Consider the following 12870-nt stretch of genomic DNA (forward strand, 5'->3'; position numbering starts at 1 on the left):
TTGGAAAGCCATGAGTTATTCACCTCAGCAGTAACATATACTTTGGGCCACAAGTTACTCACCCCAGCAGTAGCATATACTTTGGGCTTAAACATGATTCCAAAATATTCCATACTTGTGGAGAGGACACTTTTATTTACAGTTGATCCAGAATGTGGAATAATTACTTTTTTTCTTTTTTTTTACTAGCACATTCAGAAACCAGTAGCCAAACTAGGAGTGAATGTTTTTTAAAAAGCATTTTTTCCCAAGTTGGCCCCATTACAGACCTTCTCTCCGTTACCTATTTCCACATTATTCAAGAAAGTTCTCATCTCAGAAGCAAGTTTTTTATGTGTGCAGGGGGAGGGAGTCGCAACATGCTTCAGCAATAAAATCATCCTGTGAATATGGTCCTTCTGACAGTTTGGAGACTGACGATGAACCTTCGTGATCCAAATTTTGAGACTGTTCCAAAACTGAAAATGCATTCCACCAATTACTCACAGTCCAATTTTCTCTTGAACAGCAAGTCACATGCCAATCAGTAAAGGCATTTTGAAAACTGCATCTAGTGCTAAAATATGCCCTTCATATTTACATGTGAAGTCTTCAAGTCTACACAGATCAAGCTGACCCAGAGTACTTTGCTCTATAATACTGTCTCCCAGGATTCTCCTTAGAGGCCATTTGCAAATGTCTCCAACATTTTCAGTACAGTCACATCCCTAAAAGTGTGGCACTTTAAGCTTCAGTAACTGTCAAATTATTCTGAGATGGTAAGTGGGCACACTGTGGTAAATTTATGTAAATGCAAGTTATTTTCCTCAACAGACTTGACTTTTCTTTGTATGACATACCATCTCCACCAAGTAGGTCAAAGCTAAGCCTTAAGTATTTCAGATACAAAGGACATGATGCAAGTGTTTGTTTTTTTCCTCCAGTGGGATGAGGCCCTTTTTTCTTCAGCAAATATAAAGGGTGATTAAAAAAGAATGGTGCAGAGCTGAATACGAACAGCTTACTTTTGTACCATTCTTTTTTAGTCATTCAGTACATACTTCTCCTTTGTAAGCTAGCTCCCACCATGTTGGTTGGGGGTTATAGTCTTTTAAAAAGTATTTTTTAAATATATTCTGAAAAGTTTTTAAAAAATCTCTTTTGTTTGATGTTTTGTGCAAAATGTAAAAAAATTAAAAAAAAAACCTCTTTTCCAGTTGCTATCAATACTATTGCTCTTAAAACTGATTCCTTTGGGAAAAGGCGGGATATAAATAATTATTATTATCATTATCATTATTATTATTAAAAGCTAGCAGTATAATAATAATAATAATAATAATATATATTCTGCCTTTTCGCAGAGGAATCAAGGTGGATTAGAGTAAAAATGATAATAAAATACAAATAACAATAAAATGGCAGTGGCAGTGGCAGCCCCATAGGCCCCGATCCGCCGCTTTTCCAGGCCTTGGGGAAGTGGCAAAACACAGTTTCCCCCCGGCCTGGAAAGGGGTGTCCTTGGGGCTTCATGCCCCAGGACATCCCAGGGAGCTGCTGCCAGGAGAGAAAGGGGCCACTCGGCCCCTTTCCCCCGGCTTCATTCCTGCAGCCGTTTGGTGGCTACAGGAACGAGGCACTCCCCAGGAAGGAGCTCTGTTTCGGAGCTCCTTCTGGCGCTGCTGAAAGGGCGCCACAAGCGCCCTGCAGTGGCACGAGCACGTCATGCCAGTGCTATGCTGTTTGGCTGTGACGTGATCATGACATCATAATGGCGGTGCCCGTGTATACAGGGTGCCGCCATTATGGCGCGGCAGGTACATGCTAGGGTTGTGGGGCTTCTGTAAAGGATGCCCTGAGGCAACCCTAGCATGTCATGACAGCGCCCCATTGGGCCCATCTGTAAAGCACCATGATCAACAATAAAAGTAGAAAGTTCAAAGTAAAAAATGTAGCTAAAATTAAAGGTAGGTTGAGGCGAGAGATCTATCTTCTTAGGGTAGATGGGGGCCATAGGTATCAGTATCAGTGAGGGGGGGCTAATCTGGAAAGGCCTGCTGGAAGAGATCCATCTTAACAGCCTTTTTGAAAGAGTGTCAATATGACGGATCTCCTCCAGCAGGCCGTTCCATGCTCTAGGAGCGGCAGATGAAAAGGCCCTCTGGGTTAACGCAGCCAATCTGGTTTTCTTAGGCTGCAGCAAGTTCTTCCTAGAGGACCTCAGTATGTGGGGCAGATTATGTAGAAGAAGGCACTCCCGCAATTAGTCTGGACCCAGGCCATGTAGGGCTTTAAAGGTTATAACCAACACCTTGTACCATGCCCAGAAACTAATTGGCAGCCAATGGAGAGATTTCAAAACAGGTGTTATGTGGTCAGTTCTAGATGTGCCTGCGACCAGCCTGGCTGCCATATTTTGCACAAATTAAAGTTTCTGAACTTGGCACAAGGGTAGCCCCATGTAGAGCGCGTTACAGAAGTCAAGTCAAAAGGTTACCAATACATGTACCACTGTCCCTAGGTCGTCCAGCATATCAGCCAAAGCTGATAACAGGTACTCCTGGCCGTCACATCTGTCTGTGCTGTCAACTGAAGCAATGAGTCCAGGAGAACCCCAAGGCTCTGAACACAGTCCTTCAGGGGAAGAGTGGCCCCGTCTAGAACTGGTTGACACATCTCTGTTCCTGGATTGGGGGTCCCTATAGGAAGTACCTCAGTCTTATCTGGATTCAGTTTGAGTCTATTTTCCCTCATCCAATCCATTACTGCCTTAAGACATTCATTTGGAGAAGAGATGTCATCCTTATTAACATATTTTATTAACATATTAACATATCTTCTCATACTGAGATCCTCCTTTGCCTGTCCATCCCAGTGTGAATCCTTCCTAATATGGGCATTACACCTGTACATAGAGTGACCCCTAAATGGATCAACAGAGCCCTGCTTTGCCCTTTCATGCCTTTGGCGAGCATTTGGACAGGTGTTTGATAATCTGTCTTGTCTGCCACCCAGCAATCCCTCTCTGTAATATGCAAACACATGCTGAAGTATGAGTAATATACATTGCACAGCAAGGGCAGGTTGGATGGAGGTACATTGTGACCTTACATTTCCAGAAATACTCTGAAGTGCTGCTTACAGGCTCATCAAGGGAGAGGAAATGAGTGTAATATAGAGTCCTGCAGTGATTACATGTATGGGTCCCTTAGTTGCATCCATACCAGGAAGGACCATCTCTGTCAGATTCTGTATGCCTATTCTTAATTATTTGTAAGATTTTCAAGCAAAACATCCCCAACCATTCTTGAATCTTGAGGTTTTCCAATCTCTCCCCCGCCCCCCCCCTCGCCAGCACCGAATATTGTGCGGGCTGTTTGCAACAACAAATCCATGTTAGTATTTTCTTCTGTGTTCAGTTTGTTCCATTTTAATTTCATTTCTTCTTGCTCTTTCAATATGAAATAGGATAGAGAAGGATTACTCTCTCTGTCAATATTGCTCTAATTTATTTTATATTCATTAAACCTAGATTCTAGTATCTCCAAATACATTTTCAGAGTACATTTGTGGTGAAGTGCTTTGTCATCTAAGTAACTGCAATCTTCTGATCTAGGAGAGAGAGAGAAAGAGAGAGAGAGAGAGAGAGAGAGAGAGAAATGAGAATTTTCCTTTTCCCATAATACTATTAAAATCGACAATTTAAATGACATGAATACAAAATTATTCCTGGTTTCTACAGATGAAAGGCCACATTTTCCAGATGCTCCAACCCACCTATCCACCCACCTTATTTTCTGCAGCTGACAGTTGTTATATGACCTTTATCTTAATAGGCATATGGGACAACATGTCAGCCACCTGTTTAATTGCTTCTCATCAGAGATGAAATGTATTATTTTTATTGTACACCAGAATCAAAAAACCCTTTTTCTTACTGAACTGATAAGCATGCAAATTAGCACAAGGATTTTAAAAAACTGAACTCCTGGAGTGCTACGTTAAGAACTCTAACATGGTCCAATCGTCTAGTCTCACTGTAATCATGAAGGCTGAATGAATATATTCAGGTGGGTGGAGAAACAAAGAGAAGGATCCACTTGAAAGTACTGCAAGAATCTTGTTATTAAGGCCCCCTTTGAATCCAAAGATGCTTCCATGGGCCAATAAATATAAAACATGCCCCACTTATCACATAAAACAATTATAAATGTAACCATATCTTTAAGGGTGTATTTACATTGTTGACATAATGCAGTTTGCCACCACTTTAACTGCCCTGGTTCCATTCTACAGAATCCTGGGATTTGTAGTTTTGTGAGGCACCAGCCTCTGGCAGAGAAGGCCTTGTAAAACCACATAGCCTTGTAAAGACCTTGCAAAACTATATACCCCAGGATTCCATTGATGTAGCTACAGTCAAACTGGATTGTTTCTACATTGTATATGTTCCCTAAAGTAAAGACATTGAATATGACTCACTCAGAAGAGAAATGTGGCAAAACCCCATTACCAGTTTCAATAAACATAGCATAAACATTTTTTTCTGTTAATGGTAAATTTTCATCAGATGTCAGCCATCGGGTGGGCATGCTGGTGATAGATGGGTGTGGAGTCAGACTGGGCAGGGGCTGAACCCCAAAGCCCTCCTCTCCCTGACTCCTCCCCATGGCAGTTGCAGAATTAAGTCTGGGCAACTCCAACAACAGCTCTGAGACCAGTTGTGTCAGCTGTTAAGCAACAGGGTGGACGGTATAACCAACAGAATCCCTAAAGTATCCCTAGTCTTCAGGCTGAGGTACATATACTTGAAGTGCTCTGTTTTCCAGATAGGTATCCTGGTCAAGGGGAGATTTTCCCCCTCGCTCACTATCCCTTACACTGCTTTAAAGAAGTTATGCAAGATTATCCATAACATATGTCCAGCAATTTGAAATCCTCCTTTAAAATTCAAGCTGAAACCTACAGTGGATCCACCATTCCATTGAAAGAGCCACCAGCCACCTCCCTCTTTCCTTCTCTGCCACTGCTGCTTTTCTCTTTCTCCTTCTTCTCTACCCACTAGGCTTCCAAGCTTCCAAGAGATGGGCTGGTTGCTTGTTTTGCCAGAAGTGTGTTTGATCACGTCCAGAGGATTATTGAAGTGAGATCAAGAGCTGCTTGTGTCCCTGCAATCCTTAGTTGCAGAGCTCAACATGAACTGCTTTAGAATGATGATCTCACTTCTCTTCAGGAAAGCCTTCTCTCTGTCTTGTACCAAACAGAAGATTTTCAATCTAATACGTTTCTCCACACTTCTTCAAACTATAATTATATGTCTACAACTAATATTTTGTTTTAAGTCCTGGGACATTGTCTCCACCTTAAGGGTAAAGACAGACCTTCTAAAGTGCAGGAATGTGGATTGAAGAGCATACTTGAGATAACTGATAATATAACTTTTGAGATCATTGTACACTTGTATACTGCAAGATTGTGGCCTGTTACAGACAGCCAAAATAAAGCTGCTTCGAGTCACAGTGGAGGTATGGTGTTTCAATGATGCATGCGTCCTAAGAGACCAGAAGTCGCACCAAAGCCACGCTCCAGCCCTAAGGACTGAAGCGTGGCTTTGGTGTGGCTTCTGGACTCTTAGGATGCATGCATCATTGAAACACCATACCTCCACTGTGACTCGAAGCAGCTTTATTTTGGCTGTCTGTAACAGGCCAGAGAGACCCAAAGGCCCATACTGTATCACACTAGATGAGAGGCAGCTGCTCCAAAAGGAAGGAAGGAAGCTCCTTGAAAACATCAAAGTTTTGTCACTATATGAACAATAAATAGCCTGTTGTCTGAAGTGAGCCCTGAAACGTGCCAGAGGAATACTTATTACCCAAGAGAGAAAGGTAAAAAAGAGTACTAGCTGCGTATAGCTGGAAAAATCCATTCAACAAAAGACACACTTTTACGACCATCTCCCATGGGAAGAGATCTGAAGTGTTACGATGTCATGTGGTAAGACACAGAAAAAGCCACTACTCTCTGGCTCCATTTCTGCTTTCTTTTCTCATGCATTAAGGCTCTAATTGGAAGTGAGGGGAAGACACAGGTGTTGTTCTGCAAGGAAGAGAAAACAGTAGTTGGGGAGAAAATGCTTCTGTGAAAAACTGGGTGGAAAATCTCTGCTCTTGGAAATGGCCCCTGAGCATGAGACATCTGTTCACCGCTCTCATACTCGTTTTCAGAGATACCACTCTGCCTCATATTCCAGGTTCAGACTTCATGGAAAGAGTTGATATGCATACAAGCTATACCCTTTCAGCTCTGTACAGGTAATTGGATTAACCTGTAAAGGTGGGAGCAGGTTCAACAGATGTGATCTTGCTGATGCACATTTCCAGGGACAAGGACAAGACATTTTGCTGTCTCAGTGAGTTTACCAGTTTTCCTCTGCTCTGCAAGTTAAGGTACATGGCTGCTAAACTGTTTTACTGCAATGCTGCAAACTGAAGGAAAAAATTGATTGGATAAGCAGAATTTTTAGGGGATAGCTACACCGCTATCCCTAAGCAGACATGTATACCAACATACACTTGTAACCTATCAGCATGATCTTGATCCAATGATAATGTGCACCTTGGGGATAGTGGCTTTTTATTTATACCATGGCATATATATGCTATTAAACATACATGGATTAAGACCACACACACACACATGCACACACATGCACACACTTTATTTTTTAAAATAAAATATATGTCCTAGCCTAAATAACTAATTTTGATACATAATGGAATATCTGGTTAGTTTAACCAAAGAGAACTTGTTGTACTGACAGCAGGGTAATAACTTGGGGATAGAGGCTTGACAAAGAAAGTTGGAGATGAAGTTATAGTTGCTTCATAAAGAAAACAGGGAAGCAATGAGTCATTCAGTAGATGCAACTGAATGAAGACAGGAGGAAATTCAGAATGCACTGACATGGGATAGAAAGGAGTCAAGTAAAGAGATGGTTATGGGAGAAGGAAAGTGTTACCTGTACGGGAGGACAGAAATAAAAGGTCCCGGGTTCAGTTTTGGGGATTATTCTCCTCTGATTTTTTTTACGAGACTGGGGCTAGGAATTCTTTTATAAACAGACCCTTTTATCTTTGCACATTCTCCCTGTTTTGTAGGGGAAATATGCATAGAGAGGCCAGTGGTGCTGGCATTTTTCCTACCAGGGCTCTGAACTGTTCGAGCTAAAATTGACCTTGTCTCACTTAATTAAGATAATGACCAAGTGATCAAAAGAACATTTGGGAGTCTTGTAGAACCCCTTCTTCACAAATCAGGAAATTGCTCCTGATAAATTGAATTAGGTTAGAAGCCAGCAAGTGTAAGTGACAGGTCTGGCTAATCTTGCTTAGACAACCTTCTAGGAAACAGAGAGATTCTAGAATAAAGGACTGTGAACATCCCACCTGCCCGGATGAGATAACAGTTCATTTCATTCACGATTAAGTGATTCTTGCTCCTATCCCATTACCATTCTGTTCTCACCTCTGTATGCAACTTCTCCCTGTATGTGATTACATTCTGAACTGGCTATGTCCACCCTTTTAACATCCCACTCTTTTGATCCCACCTTCCCTGCAATAGCTTCCCACAAATATACAATACCAATGAGTGTAACTTTGGCTGTTTCTTTAGCACAACAGTACCCTCTGGTGTCACTGAATGAGAAAGCATCAAAGAAGGAATCCCATTGTTAGACAGACATGAACACATGCAGAGTTCAGATTTATTTGTTTTTGTCTAAGCTTTTGCCACTGTTCCTTCTTCTAAGTCCAGTAGACACATCCCAGGAACATATGGTAGGTGTGGTTTCCTCATCATCACATAATTTTTTAAATTTCTTGTCACTATATCAATATTGTTGTGTGCCTTTTAAGTCATTTCCGACTTATGGCGACCCTAAGGTGACCTGATCATGGGGTTTTCTGGGACTGTGAGTGTGTGACTCGAGCAAGATCATTCAGTGAACTTCCATGGCTGAGCAGGGAATGGAACCCTGATCTCCAGAATCATAGCCCAGTGCTCAAACCACTACATAATGCTTGCTCTCCACCATATCAATAGAAATAAATAGATATGCCATTTCTCTTTACTCTGCAGCTCAGAGTTTAAATTTCTTGATTTGTACCTTTACATTTATTTATTTGTGCCACTGCTGAATATTCAAATCAGTTCAAATTAGTCATCCTTTGAGAAAGGGGGATGCAGATTTAGTTATTGGATGGCCATCTGTTGGGGTGATTTGATTGTGATTTCCGGCATGACAGGGGTTGGACTGGATGTTCCTTGTGATCTCTTCCAACTCTGTGATTCTATTCATTTTAAGAAGCAGGGGATTGGGAAACGCACCAGTGTTATAATTCACGGAGCATTTCTACAGTTCAGCACCAACCTGAGTAAATTATCCTCCAGACGTTCACACTCACCAAAATTGCGGTTTAAGATGGAGCCTTCTTCTTGTCCGTCAAATGATATCAATGGTGACATGTCATGCAGCCATTCGTGAGTGCTTCCCCACCCTTTAAAAAAAAAAACCTAGCGGCAAGGATCGCATAGTCTGTCAAATTGTCAACTGTGTTTAATCAAGCTTCCTTTCTATGGGAATTCCCCTCCAATCTGCCCATAACCACAAGCATCCTTGCCCTGGGGTTTCTTCACTGATCTTCCCCCAAAGAAGCCTTCCTTTCCATAGGGTTTCTCTCCTGATCTGCCCCCAAAGAAGCCTTCCTTTCCATGGGGTTTCTCTCCCCCGATTTGACCCCAAACAACAAGCATCCTTGCCCTGGAGTTTCTCCCCTGATTTGACCCCAAAGAACCCTTCCTTTCCATGGGGATTTCTTTCCCCCAATCTGACCCCAAAGAAGCCATCCTTTACATGGGGTTCCCCCCCCCCTCGATCTGCCCCCAAAGAAGCCTTTGCGTCTTTGCTTTTATTTTGGCTGCCATGCTGGCCCGGCAGCAAGCAAACAATCTGTAGCACAAGCATTTGCGTATTCTGTCAAAATAAAAATTACCAAAAAAAGTGAGCAAAAGCCGCTTGCAAAGCGAGAGGGAAGGCATGTTCTGCCCACTGCCCATTCTCTGACCTAAATCCCTCCCCTGAACTTGACCCGATCATGACCGGGGCCAAGTTCACATTTGCTGGCAGCAGGGAAGAAACGGGTTTTCCAAAAAGAAATGGGGAAAAATCCACTTTCAGAAAATCCACTCTAAAGGGGATTTGCCCTTGATCTGGTGTGCAAACCCCTGATCCAGGTGTGTTAAAACTGGCACCAGTGGGAACTTCCCACTTTTAATCCGAGTTACAATTAGGTGCAAAAGGTAGTCTGAATGGCCCCCTGGATCAGCTTAACTCCAACACTCAGCCTTCCATATCTACAGATTCTTTTAGCCATGGATTCAAGCATCCATGATTTGAAAATATCTTAAAATATGTAAATTCCAAAAAGCAAACCTTTATTTTGCCATTTGATGTAAGAGATGCCATTTTACTACACCATTGTATTTAATGGAACTTGAGCATCTATAGAATTTGGTATAGGTGCTCAAGTCCCATTAAAAACAATGGTGTAGTAAAATGGCATCCCTTGTATAAAATAGCAAAATAAAGGTTTGCTTTTTGGAATTTACATATTTTTAAGATATTTTCAAACCACAGATGAATGGATCCTTTCAGCCTACCTTCGGAAATTATTCGGAGTACTCAGTTGTGTACCATCAGCTGTTTTACGGCTTGAAGCAGGCTGTCATTCAGTTGAATGTACAGCCTGGATGTGGGCCTTAAAGTATTGGCTTAAACTTTTCTATGCTGGCCCTGAATCAGGATATTTGTACCTTGTAATGAAAGACAATTATACCACCCTTTGGTCTAAAAATATCAAGGAAAAATTATAGAGAGTGGGCTTTTCAAACAACTTCCTCATTACACATGATTTACCCAGGTGCAGCAGATTCTGGTACGCCGTATAAAAGGTATTGATATACAATATTCTTTATCCTCTGCCCGCACAACTTGTTCTCCCATCAGTTTAGGGTTGCAGTTCAATTTTGAGAGAGAGGCACGTTATTTACAAAATCTGACCATACCAAAATATCGAGCTATGTTTACTAAAGCACAATTTAATGTTTTACCCTCTGGCTTGCTAGCGGATTGCTTTAAGGGAACCCCTTATAATGAAGATGTCTGCCCTTGCTGTGAAGGTTTGGTTGTGTCCCTAGAGCATGTCATATTTTCTTGTATTTTTTATAAGGATGAGAGACTAAGATTAATTTCACCCCTCCTGCTTAAGTTTTCAGGTAGACCAATTAATTGGTACCTGATGTACTTGTTAAACGGCTCTGAGAAAAGTAAAACAAGCAGCGGCAAAGTTTTTCCTCTCTGCTGGTAAAACTCATAAGATTATGACCCGCACATAACAAACAGGCCGGTCTATTGTTTATTAAATACCCATGCACATATCCAACTTGTCCCAGTTTCATATGACCTAGTATCACCTAATGTATCTGTGAGTGACTTTGTTTATGTATATGCGTATGTATATATGTATGTATTACGAGTATGTTATGAATATTTGTTTTATAGTGCTATTTTAACATGTTTTATATATATTCTGTTGCCTAATGGTCTGTTCGCTGAAATAAAGGTATGTTGTTGTTGTTGCTATAGAGTTTGGTATAACCAAACCCCAGTGGATACCAAGGGTCCAGTCTACATGAGGCTTTTAACAAGAGATTATCCATATTCATCCTTTTTTTCAAGACCTAAAGCAGGATATGGGAAAGGCCATGAACTGCAAATGAAATGAAACTTTCATATGTACGAGTAAAAGTACAGTCCTGAGTACCTTTACCCAGGAGTAATCCTACTCTATTTGATGAAACCTATTGATAGGGGCACATAGAATCACAGCCTAAGATTCTGAAGTTATTCTTGAACTCAGATTGGGAGGGGGTAAAAATTACACAATGCAGTGAATGAGACTCTCTCCATGAATATAATTATCCTAAATAAATGCACCAAATTAACAGATTTGTTAATTCTCAAGCTGTATATATTTTCAAATTCACAAGTCATAGAATGCATGTATCACATCTTGCTACTTTGTGTTGCAAGTTATAAGTCAATGTCTGTATTGGTATCCCAATGAAATAGATGTGGTTCCCCACTCCATCTCTTTACACAGTGGGATTGTGCCATTTGTCAGATAACTTGTATGTAATTGGAGGTCCCTCTCATCACCATCTCGTCACCTGGGCCCCCAACTAATGAACAAAGATATAGTCCAGTCAGATTTAGCATCAACATTCCACTTCTCAAGTTTTGCAATCTCAGGATTCTTAATTTGGAAGAATGAGCAGTCTGCTAACACAGAAATGCCCTTTTTATTACTCTGAACAGACACTCTATTTTCCTTAATATTCAAGCTTCAATGGCTTAAATCTTGCAAATTATATATCAAATGAGTGCTCATCCTGTGGTGCTTTGAGCTCCCCTGCTGCCTAAGGTGGTAGAAGTATAGAAAAAGTGGTAGGAATATAGAGATCAGCACCAGGCTCAGCAAGTGCTCTCCACAGTTAGTGTGACCCAAATGCTTGACTCTAAGAGGTCCTTTTTCACACAGCCAGGTATTGTGGGAGGGATGCCCTGAAATCACCTGTGCTGCTTTTGTATCCTATCCTTGCCTTCCTTTGAACACCCCTGGGACCAGGGGTGTTGGCAGTTTCTCTGCTACATTTTCACAGCAAGAATGTATCTTGCCTGTCTCTCCAGAGACCTCCAATTCCAGGAGTAGGAGTATGGTAGGTGCTCTTCCTGGCTACAATATTTGCCACAGCCAACAAGGATTCTAGGTCACCCCTTGCTCTCCATCATCTGAGGAAGGCACTAATCCCATCTAATGGAATTTCAAATGGGAAAAGCTTCTAGGGTGCGGGAGTCATTAACAGACTGTTTGGACTGAAAAGCGGGGTGAAAATACTAAAGCAGTGAGGGAACAGACAGGGATGTTCAATTATTTCCTCCTCATATGTCTGTGTTACAAATCTCTTATTACCTCCTCTCCTGCATATATCCCCAGGAAAATGCTATTACCACCTGTGCTTACTATTGTGAGTGGGTTGTTCAGCTCACATTACTTTCAACTCTGTATAACTAGGTATGTCACAAATCTATGATTTCTCTTCCCTATTCTGGCACCACCATCTACAAGGCTAATTTCTTTGCATGCTCATGTGAGTGCATACATATGCACATGCATATGTGTTTACATACATACACCAGGCATCTGTGGAACCAAGTGTCACTCAATTAATTATTATTTTTTAAAGTCCCCAAAGAATTTGTTTCTTTGGATTTTCTGTTACAGCATATTAGGACAACTAATCTCTGGAGTTGCTTTATTTAAAATGCAATTTAGTCAAGTTGCCAATAACCTGTCTAAGTAAAAAAGAAAGGGAAAGATAATAGCTGCAACTGCTGAATGAAAGTGAACAATAATTAAAAACAGTATCTTGTTTCACTTAACAAAAGAATGAAGACTTTGGGTCATAAGGACAATGTTAACTGTTAGAGGGTGGGGGAACCATGCACACAAATTTGCATGCATGCTCACACTGGTGGTGGAAACTGTATTCTTTAACCTCATCCCAGTGATCTTGCTCAAGATCTCTACATGAGAGATGCCACAATGTTGATGATGGACAGTAAATTTGAAGACTCCTTTCCCCCCACACTAAAAAGGTCTGCTTCCATGACCACATTAACGGAACAGAAGCAGATACTAGCCCAGCTATTTCTAAGTCACAGAGGAGGAAGGAGAGGATCAACTTCCCCTTCCCCACTGTGATCCT

Source organism: Sceloporus occidentalis, unplaced genomic scaffold, assembly GCF_023333645.1.
Source record: "Sceloporus occidentalis isolate IW3139 unplaced genomic scaffold, rSceOcc1.0.p SCAF_4, whole genome shotgun sequence".
NCBI lineage: Eukaryota > Metazoa > Chordata > Lepidosauria > Squamata > Phrynosomatidae > Sceloporus > Sceloporus occidentalis.